This window comes from Rhinolophus sinicus, chromosome 18 (genome assembly GCF_057876585.1).
Source record: "Rhinolophus sinicus isolate RSI-liver-muscle chromosome 18, RSI-T2T, whole genome shotgun sequence".
Lineage (NCBI taxonomy): Eukaryota > Metazoa > Chordata > Mammalia > Chiroptera > Rhinolophidae > Rhinolophus > Rhinolophus sinicus.
In genome coordinates, this window is record NC_142518.1 from 25,931,167 (window position 1) to 25,938,421 (window position 7,255).

General features: G+C 37.5%; 1 pseudogene; it reads right to left on the reverse strand.

The window, feature by feature from the left end:
* Positions 1-687: 687 nt before the first annotated feature.
* On the reverse strand, positions 688-1,546 carry LOC148754583 (large ribosomal subunit protein eL6 pseudogene; annotated as a pseudogene).
* Positions 1,547-7,255: the final 5,709 nt, after the last annotated feature.

A 7,255-nucleotide genomic window follows, 5' to 3' on the forward strand; every position in this document is an offset into this window, starting at 1 on the left:
TGGATACCGGTATATACCCAAAAATGGGATCACTGAATCATATGGTAGTTCTATTTGTAATTTTTCTAGGACCATCCCACTGTTTTCCACAGTGGTTGCACCGTTTTACAATTCCACAACAGTGCACAAGCGTTCTGATTTCTTCAGATCCTCGCCAACATGTTATTTGTTATTTTTTTGATAGGAACCATCCTAATGGGTGTGAGGTGATATCTCATTGTGGTTTTAATTTGCATTTCTCTGATGATTAGTGATGTTCAACATCTTTTCATATGCTTGTTGGCCATTTATATATCATCTTTGGAAAAATGACTATTAAAATCCTTTGTCTAGTTTTTAATTGGGTTATTTTTGTTGTTGTCAAGTTGTAGGAGTTCTTTATATGTTCTGGATATCAATATCTTGTCAGACATATGGTTTGTGAATATTTTCGCCTATTTGGTAAGTTACCTATTTACTCTGTTGATTGTTTCCTTTGAGGCCCAAAAGTTTTTAAGTTTGATGTAGTCCCATTTGTCTATTTTTGCTTTTGTTGTTTGTGCTTTTGGTGTCATATCCAAGAAATCATTGTTAGGTCTAATGTCACAAAGCTTTTCCCCAATATTTTTATTTATTTATTTATTTATTTATTTATTTATTTATTTATTTACACAGTTCAGGCATTTAATTAGGTTCTTCATAATTAATTTAGAACACCAGTTTGTGAGGATAAACCCCATTTGTGAGAGCAAACAGAGTGGAGGTAGCCCTGGAGCTGAGGAACAGCTTTGATTTTTGGCAGAATTTGTGAGTCCACGGATTTCTCATCAATTTTTCACTGCTCTGTAATTTTGTATTTCTCTTTGTCTGTGTTGAAGATCTCCCCCTCCTGGTGTCTGGGCTTATGCAACTTATTCTTCTTGAAGTAAGTATCAGTGAGATGTTCGTGGATTTTCACACCACTGATATCATTTTTGGTGGAGGTGGTGATGACAAATTTCTGGTGTGTTCTATGCAGAGGAACTCAATGGAGGGACAGAGGTCCAGTCACAAGTAGCCACTGCTCAGCTGCTTCAGAAAAACCACCCTCTTGCCTCTATGGCGCCCAGTGAGGATGATCAGAATGGTCCCGGGAGTGATGCTGGCCCGCAGTTTTCTCACATGCTGACTGAAGGGTTTCTTGCCATGGCTCAACAGCTTTTAAGGCACATCTTCAGTAGGATCCTAGCTAGGCATTTTGCGAAGTTTAACCACTTGGGTGCTGCCATTCTTGTTGCCACCAACTGGTTTTGTGACAGTAGCCAGAATATTTTCAATTTTTTCATTTCTATCCTGGATGTAGCTGCTGAATGCTTCCTCTTGTACATGGCCTTTCGGGAATACATAGCTGATTGGGAATATCTGCCAATTCCTCTGACCTGGACAGGGTTTCGGCTGCAGTGGGGCTTCCCCTTCTTAGGCATTTTGGCCTTGAGGTTCGCCGCCTTAACCTGCCACCAGCATCAGCCTTCTTGGCTTCAGGTTTTTTCTCCTTAGTGTCCAACTTCTCAGTTTTTTCACCCACCATCTTGCAAGTGGGAAAAAGCCCCAATATTTTCTTTTAGAAGTTTTATAGTTGTTAAGCCTTACATTTAGGTCTTTAATCCATCTTGATTCATTTTTCGTATATGGTGTAAAATAAGGACCCATTTGCCTTTTTTTACATGTGGCGGTCCAGTTTTCCCAAGACCATTTGTAGAAGAAACTGTCTTTTCCCCATTGAGTGGTCTTGGCCCTCTTGCCAAAGATCATTGAACCATATACATGAGGGTTTATTTCTGGGATCTGTATTCTATTCCATGGGTCTATTTATCTGTTTTTATGCCAGTACCATACTGTTTTTATTACTGTAGCTTTGTAATATGGTTTGAAATCAGAAAGTGTGATGCTTCCAACTTTGTTTTTCTTTCTTAAGATTGTTTTGGCTATTTAGGGTCCTTAGAGATTCCATATGAATTTTAGGATTTCTTTTTTTTATTTCTGCAAAAAAGAATACTGTTGAGATTTTGATAGAGATTGTATTAAATCTGTAAATCACTTTGGATAGTATGGGCATCTTAACAATATTAAATCTTCCAAACCACAAACACAAGATACCTTTCCATTTATTTGTCTCTTCGTTAATTCCTTTTAGTGGGGTTTGGTAGTTTTCAGTGTACAAATCTTTCATCTACTTGGTCAGGTTTATTCCTAAGTAATTTTTTTTTTTTTGGATGCTATTGTAAATGGAATTGTTTTCTTAATTTCTCATTTGAATTGTTTTTTTGTTAGTGTATAAAAATGCAAATCATTTGTGTGTTGATTTTGTATCCTGTAACTTTGTTGAATTCATTTATTTGTTTGAACAGTTTTCTTTCTGTGTGCAGACTCTTTAGGGTTTCCTACATATAAGATTGTGTCACCTGAGAACAGTAGATATAAGAGTTTTGAAATGTGTAGTACTTGGTGCCTGACACCACAGCATTGGTTATAAAGTTTATCTTGATTAATTGATAGTGAATTTTTGTCTATTGCTCTATCCAATGAAAGAAGTACATGGAGCTTTAAGTTCAATGAGTCAGAAGAACTGACATCAGATCATATCTAAATAGAGATAATGATGTGTCATTTCTATTTACTGATTCTAATTACTGTGATTTTTATTTAATGGACGCTTTTGCATCAATAAATGGAAGTTAAGTTCAATTTCTATATCCCCCAAAGATTATTTTTTACTGCACCCTACATAGACAAGCATTGTGTAGTATGAATGGAAACGTTATCACTGACTCAGAAAGGTACTTCTTCTAAACTTTATAAATGAGATTAACAGTTACTCAAGAACAATATCATCTCACATTAAAACAAAAGTTTTGTCAATATTATCCCTTTCATCCTCATAGTACTACCACAGAGATGGCTGTTGTCATTTCTATGTACTAAGTTAATTATATATATATATTTTAAGTATTCAGTTTATATTAGTTCACATTTCCTAGTCTTTTCTACTTATAAAACAATTAAAAACACTCAGCTTGTGAATCTTTTGGAAACTTCCACCAACAGGAATTTCAAAGTCACTGGTTTCACATAAATCTTAGGAAACTGTTATAATCTAACCAGACAAAAATCTACTAACTATAAAATAAATATGTAAGTAACGATTTGCAGATTATGAGCCAACCATCCATTGAATTCCACAAGCACCGAACAAAGAAACACCTGCCTGAGAAGCACAGCAGGAAAATAGGCAGCTGGCGCCATGCTCTTGGGATTTGCTTGGAGTAAAACATTCCCTGGTTCTACTGAGGCAGAAAGAGGGTGTTCTTTCTTGAAGCTGTTATTGTTCTGTTCTCTAGAAATGCAGAGTTACATTTAACTTTTTTTTAAATAAATGGATTAAAAATATCTCCACATTTCTTAACTGGCACATTTTGAATACCTATCAGTCTTTCAAATTTGCTAAAATTGTTGCTTATTTATTTACTGGCTGACTGCTTGCAAAACTTTACTTTTTTTCCAGTCATTTAAGCTTCTAGTTTATTTTGGAAAATCATCATAAAAAGGATAATATTCAGTGAATTATAGGATTTGAATTCAAAATGACTTTTTCAAGCTATGACTCTTCCATTAACTACCTGTAAGATTTTGAGTTAGAGACATAACCTCATAGTTTTATTTCATATCTGCAAAGTAGGGTTGCTGTGATTATGAAATGCACATGCCCCAAGATATAATTGCTGACTATAAGATAGTATTTTATGCTAAAAATACCTTAGAAATACCAAGAAATAATAATTAAATCTGAAGGGTTCCTAAGGCTCACCTATCTCGAGCCTACATTTAACTGGTAAGGAATTAAGTGAATTGTTGGTGATTACAAAATTAAGTAGCAGCAGAATTAAGGTTTGAATTTAGAGTTCTTAATTGAAGCTCTAATTTTTGTGAACATTTCTTAATTCTAGTTCTTAAAGAAAATTTTTCTTAATTAAAGGAAAAGAAACAGCTAGAAGCAGTTGCTGACTACTCATGGCAATTTATAGTTGTAATATCACTTTCATGAAGAAAGAATCCAATAAATAAATATTATAGTAACTCTGGATGTTAGATGTTGAACAGGATAAAGTGGCCAGATGGTTCATTTCAATGTAAAAATATTTTTCTTGCCTATTTCAGGACTTCTCAAAATCTAAAAGAAAGCATTTTCTTCTCTGATTTTGGAAGAGAAAAACCAGCACAGCAAAAGTGTGTTGAGTGGGAAGGGTTGGGTTGAGTTGGGTTGGGATAAGGTTGAAATTACAACCTCACAAAATTTTATTTTGTAACGGGGGATGGATCCATCCTATTTTTTTCTATGGAGAAAGTAAATTTAAACAGAATAAAATGAGAAAAAGTATTTCAAATTATTTTGAAAAGTAATGATTTCTGCACTCCTATACCAAGTATATACTCGTACAGTACTTGCTATGTTGATTACAAATCCAAAGTACTGATTCAAATACATATGTATGTATGTCTCTGTCTCATTTAGAGCTTGGATTGGTTGCTCCAGTACCATGCTTAAACTAGGTCTCATTCACAATATTGAGCTGATTACACATGCGGAGTTTATTTACCTTTAGAGGTATTCTATGACGTATGTACCATCTCTGTTTGAGGTTGCAGAAATTGAGGCTCAAGGCAGTTAAGTTGTTTATTGAAATTACAGAATCAAAGTTGTATTCTAGTTTTCTTTTAAAAAATATTGGGTTATAATTCTGTGAGGTCAGTGTACCTTATTTAGGCAATGGGGTAGTCCAACAGAAAACTCACATTCACTCCCACAGGCAGGCCATGGATTAGATCAGAACTAGGGCTGATGTTCAGCCAGTAAGAACCAACTCAGCTCAAATGGTTATTAACATTTGGGAATACTACTGTACCACTTGGTAATTTGCTGCTGCCACAAACTTCCACGTGGATCCCCTACCTGCCTTGCATCAGCCTTCCTGATAGCTCCTTACCTGGGAATTCCTAGATTTCATCACAGTCCAGTAGGGCAGAAAGCGTAGCTGGAATAGCGGAAGGTTCCTATAATCTGCTCAGGGTTTTGCCTAAGCAGCAAAGAAGTGAGGGGTGGGGAACTGATTACTTACCGCCTACTTTCTCACTCCATTGGCCAAAGCCACCCGGAAGCCAGAGATCAAGGGAGTCTAGGATATGCACTCTGTAGAGGTCAGCCTCCTGATGCCCAGAACCCAAGCAGGGGAGAGGTGAGAATGGATCTGGTAGGGCAAATGGAGCATAACCAGCAGGGCAGTGGAATGAAAGATCATTACAGAAATTCCAACGAGCTCTAAAGCAGTAAATCTGCAATTCTGGCACAGCTGAGTTCATGGCTCTATGTTCATGTCTGATATAGGAACCCTAAATTAAAGAAAGCAGAGGACTTGGGTTTCAAGTCTTTTGAGGGCTAGTAGGTTTATGCTGCAGTTGTTTCCCCTTATGATCTAGAGGTTTCTGTAATAACCCCTTGGAGTCTGTGTAGATGTAAGGCCCTGAATTTATGTCGTTCTCCAACTGTTGGAAAATGTCGACTCTTACCTCATATTTACTAATAGTCACATTGCTGAAGTGGGAACATCTGCTGAAGAGATGGATTTAGTTACAGTAATATCCTTGAGGTTAGACTGTGGGGCTACTGGCTTCCAGAACCCTGGAATGCTGAGGTACAGGTACTTTTTAGGGAGACCTGTTTAGGAAGACCTTATTTTCTCTTACTGAATAAGTAATATGAACACGCTTTTGTTCAGTTTTGAACAAGAGGTAAAAATATCTAGTATTTATACACATTTATTTTATTTTATTTTATTGGGTAACTGATTTTTCCAGGACCCATCAGCTCCAAGTCAAGTCGTTGTCCTTCAATCTACTTGTGGAGGGCGCAGCTCAGCTCCAAGTCCAGTTGCCACTTTCAATCTAGTTGCAGGGGGCAGAGCCCACTATCCCGGCAACCTTGTTAAGAGCACGTGCTCTAACCAACTGAGCCATCCGGCCACCCACTGGCAGCTCAGTGGCAGCTCGTCAAGTTGTTGTCTTCAATCTAGTTGTGGAGGGCGCAGCTCACTGGCCCATGTGGGAAATGAACCGGCAACCTTGTCGTTAAGAGCACCGTGCTCTAACTCACTGAGCTAACTGGCTGCCCTATAAACATCTTTTAAATAGAAATGTAGATTCTTATGGAAAGTCTTGTAGGAGGATGATGTAAGCCTGATGTAAAACAGCAGTAATAAAAAGAGTCAAAAAGAGCCGGAATTTGAGTATTTTTGAACTCTGACAGGAATTCAGGTGCATGAGAGTATCACGGGAAGCTTTGTATGATGGAGGAGTCCAGGGTCCAGTGAAAAGCCATGTAAATATGTGATACCCCTAAAGGAACGCTGTCCTCAGTATACTTCCACTTAGTTCTATATAGTTGGATAATTGATTTGGAAATGACATTATCTCCACATATTAGTTTTCTAGGGCTGCTATAACAAAATTCCAGACTGGGTGGCTGAAATGACAGAATAGTATTTTCTCACAGTTCTGGATGATAGAACTGTTGAAGATGTAGGCGGGTTTGGTTTCTTCTGAGGCCTCTCTCCTTGGCTTGCAGATGCCCACCTTCTTGCTATGAACTCATATGGTTGTCCTGTCTATATTGTTGATGTCCCAATCTCTTCTTATAAGGACACCAGTCATAAAGGATTAGGGACCACCTTAACGGCCCCACTTTAACTTCATTAACTTTTTAAAAACTATCTCAAAATATAGTCATATTCTGAGTTACCGGAGATTAGGGCTTCAACATATGAATGGGGGGGGGGGCACAATTCAGTCCTTAACATTCCATGAGATCTCTGATGACTGCTCTGTAACCCTCTCGACGTGCCATACCTCAATATGTACTGCGTTGTTACATAGCACTAGTATGGTACATTTTAGTTGGATATCTAGTCAATATCTGTTTATCTCTTCCCTTTCTTCAGAATACTAGGATAGTCCCTCAGGTATCCCCCTGTTTATGGGATCATTAGTACCAAGAGGTAAACCTAGATTTCTTAAATCAGTCATTATATTTCATTTCCTTTGGCCACAGTCACTGGTACAGTGCTGGACATATGATCTATGGCAATCCAATTACTGTGAACCTGTGGGCTTCTTTCTTTTACTGTGGCAAATATTTTCCCCTTGAATTTGGACAAGAAAGCAGGTAACCTTTGGAGTTTTGGCAGTC